We start from the raw sequence: 21,202 nt of genomic DNA, 5'->3' as shown, positions 1-21,202 counted from the left end.
ATAGCAGCAATTCTGTAGCACATATTGAAAATGTTAATGAGCCATTCATGGATTTGTGCGTCAAACTGGACTTCCTGGATCATCTTTAATTGTCTCACCAGTACCAGCATGCTGCCATGAGCACACCCTCTTGCACTTGAGTCTGAATACCCTCTATGTCATTGTTCACATCTTACTGACACCTGTTTCCCCTTGTTGGATAAACAATCGATGAATCAGTGCCTTGCAGTAGGGATTAAAAATGGGGATGTCATTGCGTGCAGTTTGCATGTTCTCCCTGTGCCTGCGTGGGTTGTCTCTGCACACTCTGGCTTCCTCCCACCATCCAAAGACAGGCAGGTTAGGTTAATGGGTGACTAACTGCTCTTGGGTGTGAATGTGAATGGTTGTGTGTCTATATGTCAGCCCTGTGATAAATTTGGCAACCTGTCCAGGTTTACTCTGCGTCTTACAACCAATATCTCCAGCAATACCAAAAGCAGTATAAATGGATGGATTGGTGGAAAATGAACAGAAAAGTGGGAGCAGTGCAGCTATAAAGGTGTTTCTGCAACTCGCAATCATCATATTTCTTCAAATGTCATGAAATATGTTAACTGCTCCCTGCAACCACTACTATAGTGTCTGTCACTGATGTCAGCAGGATGGATATGCCACTCACTGCTGATTGGTTAGAGGAAAGCCAAACAGACATTGGTTACTTCCCAAGCTGAAATTTCCTACCACAAAGACAATGACAAACCTAATAGGTTCTAAAAACAAAGTTCAGGCCAAATAATCAGTTTCTTTGCAACAGTAATCCTAAAAACCAAACCAGAATTATATGGGTTTTATTGCTTGGTGACCATAATAATTAGTGGCCATAATAATTATGACAGAGGAGGTTGGGCAAGATGGATGGGTTGAAAAAAAGGTTTTTCACACAGGTTCCATACAGGTCTTCCAACATCCACAAGTACTTATTTTGACCAAAAACCTTTTCCTAACCAAGAATACTTTGTGTCTAAGACCATTCCACATCCTTGACTTTATTATTGTTACCATAACAACAAAGGTTTGGTATGCCTGCCTCTTGTACACTGAAAGAGTAAGCTATATTGTGGTTACACATGACATTGTTAGAAGGATAAATTGGTTTGCAAAAAAACACTATGACCAGCTTTATTCTCTGATGAAGTCTGAACAGGCTAAATGACAGAAATGGATTTCTATTTCACACAATGTTTTATATATAGGTTATTTATTATTTTAAAAAAAAAAATGTCACAGATGTTCCCAAATGCACCAAAATATATTATCCCTGACATTTAGACTTTAGAAGTTTTAAAACAATTCAAATGAAGAAATGATGTGAAGAAATAGTTCCAAATGCTCCCACAGCAGTTTCTCTTAATAATTTACAGAAACAAGCATAAATTCTTGGAAGCAAGACAGAAAAAATAAATGAATGCTCTAGTATCAGAAAAGAGAGACTTGATCCGAAGAATTAAATGAAACAATACAATATGAAATAATAAAAATACCACGCCTCACTGGCTGATTACCTCATTTTGTTTTTATTCAAGTATGGCTCAATAGTTGACTTAATGACTGTAATGTATGACTCTTTACATAATCCATTTTTGCAGCACTTTTCAATGCAAACAGAATACTGCTGTTAAATTGTCACATAAATGTATGTGTCTGTTTTCTCTGTCTTTTCCTATTTTTCCTTTCATTCTCTCCATTCCTCCCGCTCTACTTTGGCGTTAATTTCCTTGTTGCTTCACTTGACTGGTGATTGAATGCCACTGGGTGTTCAGAGCAAATTTCACACGTGGTCAGGACTGGGTAACCAACTGGAAAATCCCTCTTCAATCTTCACTCTGCATCTGCATCCCATTTCCTCCCTGCCCTCTTCTTCCTGTCCTCACTCACTTGTTTTTTCCTCAGTGTTATTTCTCCCTCTCCTTGCCTCATTTCTGTACATATGAATGCCTGCCCTTCAGAAAACCTATTAATGTGGATACCAGCACATTATTCTCTGTGTCCTTTACATATACTCTTATCTTCCATTACCTTTTGTCACACTTATATTCTTTTCTATATTCTCTCTCTATGAAGTTCATGCACATACTGTTATTAATAATACTTCTGAACCTTTTCATCTTTTCATCATCTGCTGCTGCCATCTCATACCTGCTTACATATTTTCACTTAACACGAAGGTTAATTTCTACTTAACACGAGAAGGTTCTAAAGTTGAGTTGTACATGTTTATAAACCTCATATTTCCTTTCTTCCTATCTATATTGTGCAGTTTTTTCCTCTTGCTTCTGTTGTTGTTTTGTCCTGCAAGGATCAATATAGTTTTCATCTTATCTTTTGCACTCGATTGCTGCTCTCCACTCTGCTCCCACTTCTCCTCTTTTTACACCTGTAATCAGATCATCCCGCCTACACCTTTTTCCACTTATTTACTGTTCTCCTCCTCCTATGCGGCTGTCCATGACCTCCTTATCACTTTTCTCTCCTCATTTTTTCTTTCTTTCCTCATTTTTCCTTACTCAACATCTACCGTTATGTCCTTCCCCCTCTGTCTCCTTCCATTTCTCCTCCCACTCCCTTGTCCAAGCCCCTGCCACCTTCCCTCATCTCTTCTTCCTCAACACCCCCACTCCCCCAACCTCCACCTCATCTCTTTACCTTATCCCCATCCGCCTCTGCTCCTCATCCTCCACTTCATCTCTCCCGATTTCACCTCCTGGCTGGGGCAGGAGTGCTGTTGCAGCGTAACAAATCCCAGCTGAATCCCCTCAGTCTGAGTCGCTGTTCTAATGAGCTCAGATCAGCCATGGCAGCCCGCAGCCACACTGCTGCCATTTCACTGACGCTCAATGACAGCTATTAAAGTGACGTGTGTATGTGTACTGGGGGGCTGTGCATGTGCAAATTCAGCTGATTTTGAAAATATGATGCAGACCTGCACATGTGTGTCGACTGTTAAATCAGCATGGTGACTGACTTAATACTGCTTAGTGCAAAAACAGAGACCAATTCATCCATACACTAGTTTGGGGTGGCATGAGGGCTGGAGCTGATCCCAGCTGACATTGGGCAAGAGGTGGGATATATCCCAGACAGGTCATCAGCCAATCACAGGGCTGACTATGCTCAATGTAGAGTCACCAGCTTTGGTCACCTCCCTGACCAAGGCCAATCTTACCCAGTTACTCAAATTGGCCAGACAGCCAACTCTAGGAAGAATTCTCATTGTTCCAAACATTTTCTATTTCACAGTTATTGAGGTCACTGTACTCCCGAGAACAAAGCTTTAGAATTTATTGTATACCTTTTCCTTCATCTATTACTTGCCACAATTGTATCACAGATGTCTACAGAGAGATCACTGGACTTTGGACCATGTAGACTGAAGGGCAAAAACAGCAGTTTTATCCATTTAAAATTATATCAACAACACAGTGAAGTATGCAAAAAGTGAAGTGGTCTGAATACTTTCTGAAACCACTGTTTGTGAATTGAAAAGTTAAGGAACTACACTTACAGTATTCAAACCAATCTCAGTCAAAGCAGTGACACTCAACCACAGTAACATAATGTATTGAGAGATTGGCTTTAATAAAGTAGAGTCAGCAAGTGGAGGCAGCCAGAAGGTGTAGTGATTATCTGAGAGGGCAGGCGGGGGAAAACTAAGGGCCAATCATTTCATCCTGGCTTGTCACCACACAGAACATAGTGTTATTTTAAAGAGAGGCTGAGAGAGGGGTAGAACAGATAAAGAGAGAGAGAGAGCATAAGGGCTCACAGGAGACTTATGGCTTAGTCAGTCACCCAGCTAAACACTCCATCAGCCTACGCTTTAGTCAGTCTCATCCATATCCTCCTTCTATTTCCTATCATCCATCCATCCATCTCTCCACTCACTGCTGTTGTGTGATAAATCCTCACAACATCACAGTATTTTAGCCATCCCTCCATCTCTTTGTCTGTCCTATTTTAAGCATCTCATCTCACCTCTGTCCATGATACACACGCACACACACATCTCCGCTCGTGGAAGGGATTTATTGAAGAGGTGCTTATGACTATTTGAGGGATGTGCTTAGCTTGCAGGTCTGTCCAGCTTCAACCTCTCACTGGTCTGAGAGAGCCAGTCATCCTGCGAATATGATGTGCGTGTGTGTGAGTATGAGAGCGAGCGAGAGAGAGAGAGATAGAGAGGAATGAAGTTAGCCAGGGAAAAAGGAGAGGAGGATGAACTCTTCTGACAAAGTCCACTATAAATAGTTTCACATCACAGTTGTACAATTACTTCTGAGTCCATAAAGGGAAATTTACCAGGCTTCAATAATCCAGATATATTCTCCTCAGTTGTTGTTGGCTCATTGACAGTTCAGTCATCAGTTGTTTACAGTTTTCAAACAGACCTCCAGTTGTTGGCAGACAAGAACATTGATACTGACAATACTACCAAACCTCTGATTACAGTGAATGATCTCTTTTTTCTCCCATCAAATTCAAAAGGTTTTTAAACTCATGATTCTAAATAATCAGCACATGCTAACTACAAAGTGGCTAAGGTTAGGGGAAAGTCATGCTAACAGTGTTAAAGTTAATAAAAAGTTAAATATTAATTGTAGGTCTGAGACACACATGAAGTCTGGTTTGTTGCAGGAAGTCTGATGTTCTGGGAGCCCATAAACTTCCTTTCTTTCCATCCAGCTAAATGGCATTAGACAGAAGTCATGAGGTGCAGAATCATTCGATAACTACTTAATTCTTTAGAATACTGATTTTATGATATTTCCTCACAGGGTCAAGATTATAAATACCAAATTTCTTTTACATGAAGAAGTACAAATCTTGTCTAAATAATCCATTGTATTTAGCATAAAGTACATGCAGAAATAAACCGGGCCTCTATTAAAATCCATCAGTTGTCTGGTAAAGTTACTTTCAACAAGCAATGTCTTGAGGAAATGAAACAAGTACACTGAAGTGGATAATGTGCGATATTACTGAACAATAAATAATTGGTAACAAAGCAAAATGGGGATCATCTTGTCAAGGCTAAATTAAACTTACAGCTTCCAGTCAAAAGTGTAAGTGCAACATAAAAGAAACAGGTATTGAGTTACTATAGCTTAAGGGAAAACATTTCAATGGAGTGTCTGTTCATTTCTCTCTCTCTCTCGCTCATAAACATACAGCCACCCAGATTCTTCAGCCACTTCACTAAATTATGACTCAATTAAACACACCAAAGGCTGCACACACCCAACTAAAATAATATTCTTTGTAGCATATCCTATTTTTTCTTTGGCTCCATCCTCCTTGATTTGGATTTGGAAATCTGCCTTTGAGTCTTTACCTATATGTTTTTCTTTGGATCATTTTTGATGAAAGCACACACCTGGCTCCCTTGTCAACCGAACAAAGCCTTGACTACCTCTCAGTTAACACATTTCAAATTTTTAAGGTTCCATGTGCAAGCCTGATGTCTGGACACTTAAAATGACATAGCAGACCATTATGTATACACCTTTATGGACAAAACGAATCCCTTGTTACTAAGTAGTACAGCTAAAGTGAAGGAAAGCAAATTAAATAAATACATTACCGGTAATTAATAAATAAAACACCAGATAAAGATTTTAGGATTTAGTTGGAGTTATATATTTGTTGATATATTTGTTCCTTCAATGGCTTGTTATGACAGAGTCTCTATGTAGGTTGTCCTTACAAGAAAGACTTAAAGTGACCGTGGTTTATGTATTCAGCACAAAGACCTCTTGTGGCCTTGTGACTTATCGATTGTTGCATGTCGGGAGCAAAGGCATTATAAGCATCAAAACCCCCCCAGCTGGGCTGGATAGATGAATCAGCAAAGCAAAACAGTGTTTCCTATTTTCTACCTACAGCAGTTTTATTTTTACCATAACCATGATTGTTTACTGACCTTAAGGATGCACCTAAAAAACCTTAGTTTTATTAAACATTAAGGCGCAGATCATAAAACAGTGAAATGAACAATTTTTAAATTGATAGTCTGTATTGATTTTGGATGACACTAACAAATGATGTCATCCTGCTGACAGGATGACATCATTGATCATTGATCAAAAAACACGTCATTCTAGAATGCAGCAAGAAATTTCATATTTAATTGTTTTATTTGCAGACCTGCTGCTTAATAATCACTAAAAATCACATGCCATAACTCTATATCAACCCAAGAATTCATTCAATCAATACATAAAACATCCCTGCTTAACTTCGGAATCCTTAACACCAACAACTAATTAATCCTGGGCCATGAAATAAATTTCTGCAATTAATTCTCCACAATTGAGATATACTGAGTGTTCCTGAGTGTTCCAGTCCTTTAAAAAGTTGTGATAATAAATATTTACTTCCTAATAACAAAAATCAGTGATCATAAACTGTAAAAAAGTTTTGCAATAATTGGCTTTGTTAACATTGTGTCTGTTTTTTTAAGCAAACTGTCTGTTTTCCAGGCTGTTTGCTGACTGTTGGCAGTTCAGGTCCCTGCTAGTGAAGAAGGCTGTCTGACTGTTGTTTAGGCTGTTGACCAGGGAATGTAGTCTGTATTCTTGCCTGTCAGTCCAGATCAGTGTGCTGTGCATCCCAGGCAACAACGAACAGAGTTAAACTCCAGCACAGAGGCTCCAGGGCTTCACACACACAGCTCAGGCAAGGACACACAGAAGCACACGTTAGCCCAGGGAGCAGTAAGGTATATGAGTACCAAGAGGTTGTGTCAGATCACTTTTCCCCCTGTTCTGCTCCTCATCCTCTTTTCACCTTCTTCTCTTCCTCCTCCTTTTTCCTTTCCTTTCCTTTTTTTCCTCTGCAGGGTCACAGTAAGTTTCCAAACGCACTACCAACTTTAGTAAAAATCAAAGTTTAGTAACAAAAACAGTGCAGCAAAATCAACAATACAAGCTTATATAACAATCTGTAACTCAAGCACAGGACTAGAGATCTATCCAGCACACAAACACACACACACACACAAACACACACCCGAGAACACTCACAAACCTTTTTTCAAAATGCGGTCGTTACATCAACAGGAGCAGCCTAATAACCTCACACGAAGGATGAGTACATTAAGCGCCAGTCTGCCTGCACTATATTCAATTCCATCATCTCAACTGAGCAGAATCAATGTGTGGATATTTTCCCTCAGTCACAGTCAGTCAGTGGGCGTCCATACTAAGCAGGCTAGTGCCGTGAGTTCCATAGCATAGATAAAGTGAAAAGCAACTGGTGTTATCCATGTGGGTGGTGGAAGAGCCGAGCGTTCTTTTTTTCTGTTTGATTCACCTGGCAGACATTTTGTGCCTGGTTGCCAGGAGGGTCAGTGGGAACCTGGTGGGTTGGCATGAAACTTGCTTCTTTGCCACCATACTGGCTCAGCATGAGATGGATCCCTCAGGACAGAGGCACAGGTGAGTACTGAGCTGCCTCCAGAAAGCTCTCACACACACACACACACACACAATCAAGTGTCAGTGCAAATCCTGAGGAACCTGTGCAGGTAGCATTATTATATCTTATTCCTGACCCTTTTTTGTTTTAACTCACCTGTATCTAGTTCATTTCTCTTCCTTTCTAAATCACTTGACTTGTCTTTCCCACCTGTATTACACCCAATGAGGGTTTAAGTCTGTTTCAAAGACATAATTAAACAGTTAGGTATATATTTGGAAACCTGCCTCCCTGGGGTGTCATAGGGAGCCTAAAGAGGCTAGAGACTGTAGTGGGATTTTGACAGCCACACTACAGGGACTGATTTTCAGTGAAAAGGGTTAGTGTTTTAGTTACAATTACAGGTGTGTTGTGTTGGTCAATAGACATCAACATAGATGTGTTCATGTTAGTACCCCTAGTTGTCTATTTTACTGAGTTTAGCCACTTGGTGAATACAGCTTTTGTCCATGTATCTCACGAAAAAAGGTTTGGCTTAGACATAGCGATCCTGCTCTGGAAAATCTAATCTAACCTGAGCCAAATCAATCTGAGAGAAGAAGTACACACATACAAAATACAATGGTGTGAGTACTATGATGTGAGTACTGCATCATAACATAAATAAATAATAGTGATTTTTGATGACAAAGAGAGAGAGACAGGATGGACATCTGATCAGGTGGCTGGACATAAATTTTCCACCTTCATGATGGAAAAAAAAAATGTATCTGTGGGGTTGAGGAATGGACAGTAAGGTGGGAGGAAAATTGACATCATCCTAAGATGGGCTGTAAATTACTATGTGACTGAGAAAGAATGGTGAAATACCACATTGTCCAGTACAGTTAAAAAAAAAATTTGAGTCACCCTCACCTTCCTGTCTTCCTCTTCTGGCTTACGTCTTTCATAGATATCAGTGTTACATGTAAGACCTTTGTGATTAAAAGTTATCAAAAGATTGTTTTCATGTAAAGGGCGTGGCCATTGCGGCCCCTCAGATTTTGATGTCTCACCATTAAACAGGAAGTTGCATTTACGTTGCTGTAACTCAGCCATACTCTGTCCAATCTGCCCCAGATTTCACAGGTTTGATAATAGTGCTGTGGGACCGTGGCGAGTTTCGATGCTTTGTCATGAAACAGGAAGTTGTTGTAACTCCCATATGCATTGTCCAATCTGCTCCAAACTTTACATGACTGATAAGTGTCATGGCTTGAATACATCTACATGGCAATATTCAGCTGCAGCCATAGTGCGACCTATTGTAAACAGGAAATGACGTATTCATCACTGTACTCCTTCCAGCAGCTTGACACAGATTCATTTCACATTTGGTCAGAGAGCGACGAGGGTACTTGTCAAGTATAGTGGTAAAAGGACAGAGGCTTGAGTCCTTCTTAGGCTTGTGGGTAGCTGCCTTTGTCCATGATGTAAATATGCGACTGATGGGCACAGTAACTGAAATTTGACCCATTTGTTCTGTGGCTGCAGGTCCCCCGACAGGAGTGGGGTGCGAGGGCCCATTCAATCATTCAATATTTATTTGTTTATGTAGATGTATGTATATTTGTATTTTGAATATGGTAATAGCAAATGATAAGTATGCAATATCAGCTTTACATTCTGGAGTAATTTTTGAAATTAATAAAAAAATGATGTGCGTCTTGGTGGAGGTATGTGTTTTCAGAGTGCATCACAGTTGAGATTTCTGCAGCACACTGGTTGGGAAAGACTTCTCTAGACTGTCAACTCTGAAGGCAAAATTACTAAAAAGAAAATAAATAAATTACCCAAAAAAATGACATTAAAAGTAAATGTTTACCTCCTACATAGAAGAGAAATAGTGAAAGAGAGCCTTGACAGCTTTGTCCCATAGAAACAGAGCAGTATATTAATGCTGCTCCACTTACACTTTTATTTTTCAGGAACCCCTAGTCCTAGCGATGCTTGCCTGCATACAGACCACTTCAACACACAAATACACAATCTCACTCTCCAGCCATAATAGCACACACACATACACATGCAGTCACACTCCCTGGCCATGTAAACACACACATAAAGCCACATTCTCCAGCCATGTAACCTTAACAGCCCTATCAGCCTGCCAGCACAGTCTGTTCTTTTCAGCTCCATCCTCAGGTGAGCTGTCAGCTGACACAAACGTGTGAAAGGATTTGAAGTCTTTTACAGCGATGCCTTTAGAGACAGGGCCAAAACACAGAGGAGGAGTGACAACGGCATCATCTCCTTGTACATTAAGCAACCTGGCTAAACATCTATACTATTTAAGTGTTGTCTTTATTAATTGAAATGAAAATGTAGAAAATGGGTACACATAATCTTACTTGCCACATAGGAATCCAGGGTTAGTTTAAAAAATGTCCTCTATTCCCAGAGGTTCGTGTGTTAACTCATTCTCTCTTAGCCTCTATTCTGGAGCATGTAAACGAGAATAAGTATCTCATTAAGTTATTTAATACTCATGTAAATACCTCGATGGGAATTGTCTATCATAGTGATTTCACATTTGGAAGGAAAAAATAAAAACAGCTCTTGTAACCACAGCCGGTGATTCATGTCTTTTGCAATGGCACTGTATTCTATCATCTCAACATGGCAGCCAAAAGTTCTCGTAATCCAATAACCAGAGCTAGGGCAAATGAATTTGGTGACAATAAGCTAATCATAAGCACAGGTAAATTATACACTCACTGAGCACTTTATTAGGAACACTTACTCCTGCTTATTCATGCAATTATCCAATCAGCCAATCAGTGCAATACATAAAATCATACAGACACAGATCAGGATCCTCACTTAATGTTCATATCAAATATCCTAATTGGGGAAAAATGTGATGTCAGTGACTTTGATAATTGGTGTCAGATGGGCTGGTTTGAGTATTTCTAAAACTGGGATTTCCATGCACAATAGTCTCTAAAGTTTACGAGGAACAACAACAAAACATCCAGTGAATGCTGTCCTGCAGACAGAAACAGCAGTTCTGTGGACAGACACACCATGATGAGAGAGGTCAGAGGCTGGTTTGTGTTGAGAGAAAGGCTACAGTGACTCAGATAACCACTCTTCCACGCCACAAAGAACTGGGGCCATTTGGAGAGCAAAGGGAGGCACCACTCAGTATGGTCTTCCTAATGAAGTGCACAGTGAGTGTACTGTGTTTGGTTATTCTAAGTTACACTGGACAGTACTAATATGCCACTCTTTTTATTTATGAAATTTCAGTTTTTCTAAATAGTATTGACAAATGGCAACTACACCCTAACACTAACCCAAACCCTCTTTAATAAGCAGTGCTGCTAGCATCCTCGCAACTGTCGCCAGATTGCATGCATTTAGCAGACGACTGGGGTCAACGTCTGTCCATCTTTGTAAGAGCTTTTACTGTGCTTCTGTAACGAGTTGTCAGCCTGTCTCCTCTGTGCCTCTGCTCCATATGTGTGTGCACATGCACACACATACACACACACACAGAGCAGAGAGACATGTGAAACAGGAGGCAAGGAGAGAAACCATAAATGACAACAAAATGCAGTACTCTCTCACTGGGCTGAAATGAAATTATACTTGTTTTTATATTTTTTCCTTGGTTTCTCAGGAGGGCTGGGGGGTCATGTTGTAGGGGGCGGGATGCTACCTCAAAACAGTGGCAGGGGAAACACTGCCTCAGCTGTTGAATTCTCACAGTTAATTCCATTATTTGGTTTCCAGCACTGTGCTGTCATTTTTAGGCATACATTATATTCTTGGCCCAGTTTCAATGTTATAAGTGGGCTGATGGTTCATATAATGCATCTATGCAGATACAACAGCATTGCTAGCCCTTCTCAGCTCAGTCAGCAAACTAAGCAAGGAAGAGAGATTCCCATTGCTCTATATAGACCTTTCTGTCGGGAGCCATTTTCAGAGCAGACACTGCAGTGAGTTTGAAGAGCAGTCACTGTTACCCACTATTATTCTGATGTCCTCAGTACTGTAGAATCTACAGTGAGAAGTCAGCATGACGTGGTAAATTTAATGCTATGAAATATGATCCAGATATGATCCATTTCATCTTTATGTTTTAATTCACTGGATACATAAACTTTCCATTTGCACCACCAGTAATAACATTCTCTTCAAACACAACAACATGACCTGAGTTTAAGGCCACTTTCACACCTGCACTTCTATTCATTCTGTCAAGACTATGAACAAAAACTACACTTTTGCCCTTAAGTTCTTGTCCAGTTTGGATTCTCACTGGTTCATCGACGAGAAGTCATAGGGACTGACAGGTAATTAATTCAATGATTGGACAGTTTTGGCAGCTGTCATCTCGCATCATCAGCACACAACAACCTCAACAAGAATGAACAGATTATAAGCATTTTTAAATAAGACTGTAGTTGTGTATAATGATGACCAGGAAGAGAAAGGTTTTTTTTACAGTGTTTAAGTGTTATAGGGGGATAGTTACTGTGTAGTAAAAAAAACAGCATGTTTCACTTACTTTCATATGAGGAACCGCCAAACCAGATAAACACACTAGTGTAACAACAACTTAAAATACCGCTACTAAAGCCAATACACATGCATTATCTGAAAGACCAGTAAGGCTGTACGGCACCAACACCAAACAGTCAATGCTGAGTTTCCACTTGAGGTTATAGAGTTTAGAAATGTCTTACAAAATAAAGATTTTCTTCTCTGCATATTGCAACAGTCCAATGAATTTACATCATATAATTACACTGAGTGAAACTGGAAAACTGTTGAAAAACGCTATTGAATTTGTGGCTACATCATTACATTAAATAGAACTAATCCAGGTGTCCAGTATATCATTTTCTACATTTCTGCATAATTCGGGACATATTTTGTATCTTCTGAAATCCTGGGATTTGGACTAGTTTTTGAATAAAATTTGTATTGATAGTCATGCACTTAGTTTAACAGGAGTATGTTAGGCTACATGGTTTTCAGCATTTCAGCTCTCCAGTATAAGCAGTACTGATGAAATTCTCAGAAATAGTGCAGAATTGATTAATCAGTACAGTTCTTTACAAATTAATACTGATTTGATTCTTAGAAAGAGCATTTATGCGTTGTGACACTAAATCTCTGCTCTGAACCTTCTGCTGATAAAGGAATTTACTGCTACCAGACATCTCTCTAATGTTAACACTGCCAGAGGATCTACAAAATTACACCATGGCAGTATTAGAGGAAAGAAATGCCCATCCCAAACTCTCAGGACATTCTGTTCCATATATTCTCACCTCCTCCTCATTTCTCCCTTTCCTGCCCTTGTGGATTACAGCATGCAGATAAGACTAACCAATGGTTACACGTCTGCATCGGTAAGCACAGAAGTGGCCATACACAGAGCAGATGACAAGTCTACAGTTGCCAGGAGCTTCATCAAGTGTGGGTTTTCCCCAGATACTGTGTTATTCTGTGTGATAGACAGTCCTCCCACCATTACAAAGTAACAAAAAAAAAGAAGAAAGAAATCCTGGCTTGGACCCCTGAGATGTTGCATGGTCAAATTAGATTCTCAATATGTGGAGTTGTTTTGGGCAGCCACAAGCCATAAACAAGGTTCCCATGCATGGTGAAATAGTGCAAAAATAGTAGTATTGTTTTTGCTGCTTGCTGTGTTTCTTATCACCTCCATCTGTCATCACCGGTAACATGCAGAAATCAGTGCACAATGTGGTCTACTTTATTTGAGCAGAAACAGCTTCTTCTCTGTCATCCATCTCTGAATTCGTTATTTGGATATGCTTGTTGGTGGAGATGTGACCCTTTAGGTTTTGCATTGATGTCTATGTACATGATCACCTTACCTGCATACATTTTGACATGGCCTTTCTTTCCAAAATTTCATTTGGATTTTTAAGTACAAGCATGCAGGTTGTTTCTTTTTTATTCATTCTATTTTTTCTTTAATTAAAATACTGGTATTTTAAAGAAACAACATGACCAGTGGAGTAATATGCACTTACTACAGCCCAGGTGTTGCCAAAGTGTTGAAGCAAAATATCACCATGACTATCAAAGCATGAGAGGGATTGTTAGTTAGTTGTGATTTGTTTGCTATTGTTTATAGGCTCCCCACAGAGCTAAGTATCCATGTTTTTCTAGCTGTAATGAACACAGGATGAGTTTGATGGATGAGCTACGGAGAGTATATCTATCTGATTCACCCTGAGGGCACACACCCCTCATCTTCTTTAAAGGGTCAGTTCATCAGAATTACAAAACACACAATTTCTCACTTAGGTTTGGTCTTGGTCTTCATGCAGAGGTGTTTGTTTGTTTTTACTTAAGGTGAAATGAATTTGCATTTTTTCCCATCAGGCCAGATGAAAAAAATGGCAGCTATATGTTACTTTTGCATCTCTCCAAGCATGATTGACTGAGTAATTGCAGTGTCCTGCACTTAATATTGCTCAGCTTGAATGGGCTTACCAGACAGTCTACAGTAACAACTGATATGATTACATAGTAAATCACAATGTACACTTCTACAAATTAAAAAGAGAACATTGCAAAAGATTATGTTTACATAACAGATATATCTCATTATGAATTTCACAGTGTAGTCTATCTTAGCTCACACATAGAGTTTTTCCAATAGTGGATTCCTTAGTTTGCTGTACACAATGAAACAATGAAACAAAAAAACATCTGGTCCGCAGGAATGTTTTTGTGTTGGCTTACCTCTTGAATAGATGCTAAGTATATAAAGACACACATTTATTGAATAACTCAAACTAAAGAACCTAGAGGAGCAGGTGTTTATCAGCACCAGGGTTGCAATGACAATATTCTCCCCTGCTTAAATAAACCAGACCCAAATGGCAATACAGTAGAGTTCAGGATAAACTGGCAGGTCAGGTGTGAACGCAGCTTCAGGACTTTATATTGTGAATGTTTTACAAAGCTTTTGAATTACAGTTCCTCCAAATTGCATCCAAAGGGATATTGAAGCAGTTATTACTGTTCTCTATTTGGAACAGCATTATTACTGTGATGATCAATGTTCACTATATATTATCTAATGAAGCAGTATCCTTAGATATCTAAAATATAAATGTACCATTACATTTAAGGTAATGTGTTCAGTTTTACATGTGGCCATCTCAGATTATGGTTCTAACCAATGTAATTCTATGCAAGTGAATCTTGCTTCTTCGGGGAGAAAAATCCTTAGTAATGCATATACAGCACTCCAACATACAATTCAGTTCCTAATCTAAAAACACTGAAATGCTTTATCATTTTTTGTGAGGTTATTTATGCCTTCTTTCTTTTCTTAGCAATTCAGAACTGGATCTGCTTTTTTTTTTTTTTTTTATTCCCAACTATGACAAATTTATTAGGGGCGGCTGTGGCTCAGGAGGTAGAGCAGTCGCCCACCAATCAGAAGGTGGTTTGATTCCCGGCTCCTCCAGTCCACATGCCAAAGTATCCTTGGGCAAGATACCGCAAATTGCCTTCCGATGTGTGTCATCGGATGTGCGTGTCTGTGTGTGTTAGAAAGCACTTACATTGCTGTATGAATGGGGTGAATGTGATCTGTAGTGTGAAGCGCTTTGAGTGGTCGAAAAGACTAGAAAAGCGCTATATAAGTACAGTCCATTTAGTCTACAGTCCCTTCACCCTGTTACCAGAGAAGAGGCAAGCAGCAAAAACACATTTTCAATATGAGAGGGAATAAAGTGGAAAACTGAACCACTTTCCTCTCAAATAAAGTAAAGATTAGCTGGATCACACCACTTGTGCCCTCACTGTATCCCTGTCAATACCTAATTTATTTTCTGCTGTCTCAGTAAAGAAAGATGCATATTTAAAATATTGTAATTGTTGTTGTTCAGCAGCGTTTCTACACCATTGATTCAGTGCCACATAATCTTCACTTCTGCCTTACAGAAGAACACTGTCAGGGATGAAACCAGCAGCCATCTAGTTATATGTTGGCCTATATCTCTAGACTGAGCCGCTGCCCCTAGAACAAGCAACAATACCATGTAACACTGCACAAAGGCACACATTATGTTCTTTCTGACAGCATACCTAAGCATATCTAAAGAAAACATAGGTGACTTGTCAGTGTCTTCCAATACGACTCATATGACTAGTCTCAAAAATGACATATTTCCTGATATACCATATCTATGGTTGGTGGATACCTCTGATATTTTTGAACCTGGGCCTCAGTGTCTTTCTTTAATGGCCCACTATGGAGCAATAACATTACACCTGGTAACTGCAAACAGCTGCTGCAATGTAATCCAACTGGACAATTGTCTATGTCAAGGGATGTCACTGAAGTTGTTGTTAGATGATACAATGTGATGCTAGTTATCCCTTTGTTACTGAATGTACACACATCCTTATCTGCAACAAGTGTGATAATCTTCTGGTGAGTAAAATGTCATCCATAAACAAAATGGTTGCTAAGATGTAATGCAAGGATATTGTTGAACTTTGCAATCACCTCATTCTGACAAATTTGCTAACCCAGTACTCTGCAAGTCATCAATTCTTGCTTATTTATTTATTTTTTTATTTTTTTGTAAGGTTGTGAAGAAAGAGGTCATATCTTCAAAAATAAAAATCACCTGTTCCACAGTCGCTGAAGTAACTACCTAATAGTGATCATGGTTATGTCACATTTCAACACCATTCACTCGTTTGGGCAAATATACTCTTTTATTTATGTCAATTCTTAATCCTTTAAGTGTTTCTTTAACCCCTAAAAACCCCCTAAAAAACTTCACTAACAAGCTGTTAGACACCTGAATGCATGGTTAACTCAGAACTTGTTGCTCAGGGTGAAAATGCATACTCAGTGTTCTGCAGACTGATACTGGGGAAGACATAGGTTCAGACCATTGTGCTTCAGTCCTCTGAAGGCTACACCTTTATGTGGCTACATCTCCATATTCTTGGAAGAATACAGCCTCTGAATTGTGACACACTTGTTTGACATACTTTCATAAATACACTCTAAGCATAACCATGTGACTTTTTAAATTCTGTCTACCTTCTAAGCTTTATTCTAAACCGACCGGTCTTGTCAACGTTTCGATCACAAAATGTCTACATCCCGGTCTAACAAAACTTTTACAAAGTACAAATTCCATGGTATCAACCACTGATGTAGTCAACCACATATAACCTATGCCCAACTGGCAAAATGTGCCACTGCACTAAAACTGTTAAAACTTTAACTGCATTTTCAAGGCAGAGCTTCACATTCAGACTTCAGAGTGAGGTGGCCTTTTTCTCCAAAATCAACAGGATCACAGCATGAGTCAAACTACCTCCCTACTATTCAGAGAACGATAGATCAGGCAAGACAAGAAAAGCAGAACGTGTGTGAACTATGAGAGCAACACGTAAGGAGACAAAAAGACAACCACCACCACCCAAACCCAACTCCCACCCCAGAAAACAGTGTGAAAGCAGTCTCCACCACCATGTGATGACAAGAAGCAGAGGACAGGGGAGAAAAAAAAAAGAATTTCATTAAAGGTCATAGCCAGATTGTGTCATCTAATGCCAGCAATTGCATTCTTTCTGCATGATCTCATGCCTCTCAATCTCTATCAGTATGTCTTCATGAGATGAATTAAACATTTAAGCTCTCAAAACAAATTGTCTTTAGCAGCTGTTAAGTTATGCATGAGACATTGCTTTTAACTGTGATTCACATATTACACAGATGTCACATGTGACACAGACATTGAATATGAGTTACTGTGCCTGACTGCAAGTTTTTTTTTTGTTTTTTTTTTTCATCTTTTAATTGAAATATAGTGTCATTCCGTCTTTGGTCTGTTCTTATACACTTAATCCCTCTTTTCAGTTGCAAACTGAGGTACATTCAAGTGGGCCTTAAGATGCTGCAATTACACACTGAGAGATGGTGGGGGAGTTGGGGGTAGGTGTAAGGGTCACATGTAGTCCCAGCAGACCCAGAAACCCTAGTACGACGGCTGACTGTATTTCTGCAAATCTGAACATATAAAATCACATTAACATTTTAAGTTGCTATGCTGTCTGACAGTAGCCTGGACAAAAAATATGCATGATCACTCAGGCTTGATTAGGCTCATCTGCAAGGCAGTTCTTTTAATGCCCACGTAGTAGCTCAAACCATGACTAGCATCTCTGTAACTGATCTCCTTCTCCCCGTCAAAGCCTGGTCCAGGCTGTACCTACGGGTGTGAGGGGTGATGGGGTAAAGTCATTAAAGACTAACTGCCGGGGTCACATCGCAGCATCCAAAAGCTCTTTCTACTTGATTTTTGGTGTGGTAAGTCCTTGAAGCGCGCACACACAAATACCGCATTCATCTAGTTTTATATGGTGACGGTGCCCCCGCAGCGGCCGACGGGCGCTACTTTCCTCCCCCTCCTGGATCGGAGTGAGGATAGAGAGACTCTATTCACCATGCGCACGCACGTTCGCGCGCGCGCGCGCGCACACACACACACACACACATACACAGCTCTTCTCAATCCCCCTCCATCCTGACCCCCAGCAATAAGCCTGAGAGGAGGTTTGCGTTCATTTGATTAACAAGTATAAATCAGCGCGAGTATTTTAATAAATATCATTCTAACATCAGTATCCAAAGTCTGCACGTTCAAATTGTTAATTTCGATTAAGGATGAATGAAATCGACGTTTCTTTAATCAACAGAAGATCATGATGCGCTGACAGTTTAAGATGTAAGATTTACACGCGCGTACACAATCTGCAGGTGGTAAGCGATGGACGGACAAATGATGAATTTGTTAATATTTCATATTACATTTCTACAACAGACGGATGTTTTCTCAGAACTCAGACATTTCAGCCTAAACGTTATTTTCGAGCCCCGGTAATTTTGCGCAGCTTGCTGGGTGAGAGTGTGCAGCTCTGTGCGTCCATGGGCTTGGAGGAGAGTGAGACAGCCCAAAGTGGCAGACAGAGGAGATGCTGCTCTCTGCTGTGTACGGGGACGTTTCCAAAAGCCTCTCCAATACACGGCTCTTCTCAAAACTAAATCCTTCCACTACACAAAAATAACGTCACGAGGAGGAAAAAGAAGCATTCATTATCTCAACATCCACTTGAACTTGTCCTCCACCATCACGACCTCATCTGGATAATTCTGCCGACTAAACCATGAACTAAGAACATCAGCTCACTGCATCGCAGTTGGTTGATTTTACCGGTAAAGTGTTAAAGCCTGCCACAGAATTTCTTAAAACCTGACGGAGCATGCAGAATTAAAGTCCCAATGTGTATTTACCGGTAAGGAAGGATCCCATTCGCTGCTTTTTTTTTTCCACCTCAGATAATATTCCTCTGTGCGTTTCGTCCCGTTAGAATAAGGTGCATTCCTTCCAAAATCCACATAGCCCCCAAAAATCCTGGCGCTCATGCGATGGAAATAAACCTGGGAAATCTGATTGGCGCACTTTTCATTCCAAAAGGTTGAAACTCTGGTTAAATGCGGTCCAACATTTACACACGCGCGGAAACAAATTAAGGAAACCTTTTCAGTCCAAAACAAGTCCGCTATTGATCCAAAATATTTTTTATTCACAACTATGATAAAAATTATATTCTCCTACACAGAAAAGAGCCATTATCTCCGGGTCTTTAGACGCGCACCGGTCTACATGTTAACGACGGCAATGTTGGAGAAAAAGAAACAAGAGTGGGATTTTTCCCCCCATCGTCCGCTCCTCACGATTCAGGCTGTACTTGGCTGATAAAACACCGTCCTCTCGCTCTGCTCTGCTCTCTCCTCCTCTCCTCTCCTTCCCCCCCCCTCCTCCTCCTCTCCTCCAGCCCCAAGTCTCTCTCGGCAGCTTTCATGGAGCAGAGACGCGCCTAGCGGCCTTAGAGGGAACTCCACAGCCACATGAGTTCATCCACACCCCGCCCCCATCACAGGCTGCTCTTAAAGATACATGGGAATGCTAGACTTATCTCTGTGTGTCTTTCAGGGGAGAAATGATGGACCATGCATAATAAATTATGCTGGTCTTGTTAAAAATAAGAGTATTCTGCCGACTGGCTTACATCTGGCTTATACTGGACTCCCGAAGCCTAAGAACCTCCATATAAGTTGCTTGTCTGTACCCTTGGATACAAAGCATAGGAGCATACCTGTGGAAGACATATGAAACCTTCATAGACATGGTAGCAATAATATGAGGTGTATAGGTGAATATCAGCAGCAGGTTTAAAGTCATTCTTCTTAATATGACCCTGGTAAATCAAAACAGGAAATTCCACCACTATCTGCAAATCTCACCTAAGATGATTTCATCTTTGAGTCATATTCATTTCAGTGTATAGAACTTAACTTGGTACCATAATATTAAAAAAAAAGTACCATTTCATTGATATGCAGACCATACACAGCTGTATCTACCTGTGAAGCAGAACGACCTTGCTGACCTGGTGTCTCTAAATTTCCATCTTGCTGATAAGAAGCGGTGTATGTCGCAAAACTTTCTACAACTAAACGGAAGGAAGTCTGACAATGTTTGGTCCATCAAATGCTACTATTAAATTTTTTGAAAGACCTTTAAAGCTTGACCTTGAATGTTAAACTCTCATCACACTAATATTTTGACCCTGAAATACATTTTGCCACTTGGATGAAAGTGGAGCAGACATATCTCACTCAGCTTTGCAAAAGAACATTATTACTATTATTTTATCATAACTTCTGCAGTGTTTATTCCAAATTAGCTCAAAAATATCTCTTAGTTGTTGTTGGTCAGAACATAGCAGCCAGACAAAATATATATATTTTAACTGCAACTGCATCACCTTTGATACTGTGTATCAGAGTGGACTTGGCACAGTCAAGTGCCATACAGTGTATATGCCACACCTGTACCTTATTGTGATGTTTTACTTCTCTTTTAAGAGACAGTATGCAAGATTTCAACCCACAACCTCTCTATTACCAAACCTGCTCCTTGACATGCTGAGCTAACAGGGTTTTACAAATAGACACAGAACACATTTTAGTCCTAATAACCTGCATTTGACTTGCTCTCCCATATCCACTTGAGAATTAACTTGAAAATGGACTAATTATCTAATTCAGTCTGGCCATGTCAGATTATTTGATCAAGGCAATGGCACATCAGGGTGGGCAATGTGTCATCATTTTTCCTGTCACCCCTTTTTACCCCGTCTACTGGTGACTGACATGATCACCATAATGTTACTTTGCTTATCACTGCTGTTGCATAAATGCCACAGACACACAATACTCAGATTATATTTCACACTGGTATGAGTCACATTTTGTTTCCATGAGTGCACAGCTGGAGGGTTACAGCATCAGATCACTACAGAGTTTTACTACCACTATACATTTAAAACAAATGCCATGACCGGACTGGATTAATATCTGGAGAAGCACAGATATTCTCGGATAAAGGAAATATATCAGTTGTGATAAAATCTGTCTCGTTTGTACAAAACTGCCCACTATTATTTTTCTTAGAAAAAACTATTTGTGTTGGCAATGGGTAACGGGTGTTAATGTTATTGTTACTTCTAGTCAGCTATCATTCCTGTTGCTGTCGGAGGGGATGACTGCAGGGTTAATGTTGGTTGTTCTCTAGATATTCACTAAATTACTGTTTTCTGCATTAATATTATC

The 21,202-nt window shown here is 39.9% G+C and overlaps 1 protein-coding gene across 4 annotated transcripts in view; it reads right to left on the bottom strand.

Moving 5' to 3' along the window:
• Positions 1–19,414, bottom strand: part of nlgn1 (neuroligin 1) — a 309,442-nt gene extending 290,028 nt beyond the window's left edge. For all 4 annotated transcript variants that reach the window (XM_051077176.1, XM_051077177.1, XM_051077178.1 and 1 more), the window contains exon 1: positions 18,818–19,414. The gene's annotated coding sequence lies outside the window, so the exon portion shown is untranslated. The remainder of the gene's footprint in view (positions 1–18,817) is intronic.
• Between the last annotated feature and the right edge of the window lie 1,788 nt (positions 19,415–21,202).

The sequence above is a fragment of the Lates calcarifer genome, linkage group LG17 (assembly GCF_001640805.2).
Source record: "Lates calcarifer isolate ASB-BC8 linkage group LG17, TLL_Latcal_v3, whole genome shotgun sequence".
Lineage (NCBI taxonomy): Eukaryota > Metazoa > Chordata > Actinopteri > Centropomidae > Lates > Lates calcarifer.
The sequence above is the reverse complement of the archived record's forward strand: the minus strand, read 5'-3'. Positions and strand labels throughout refer to the sequence as shown.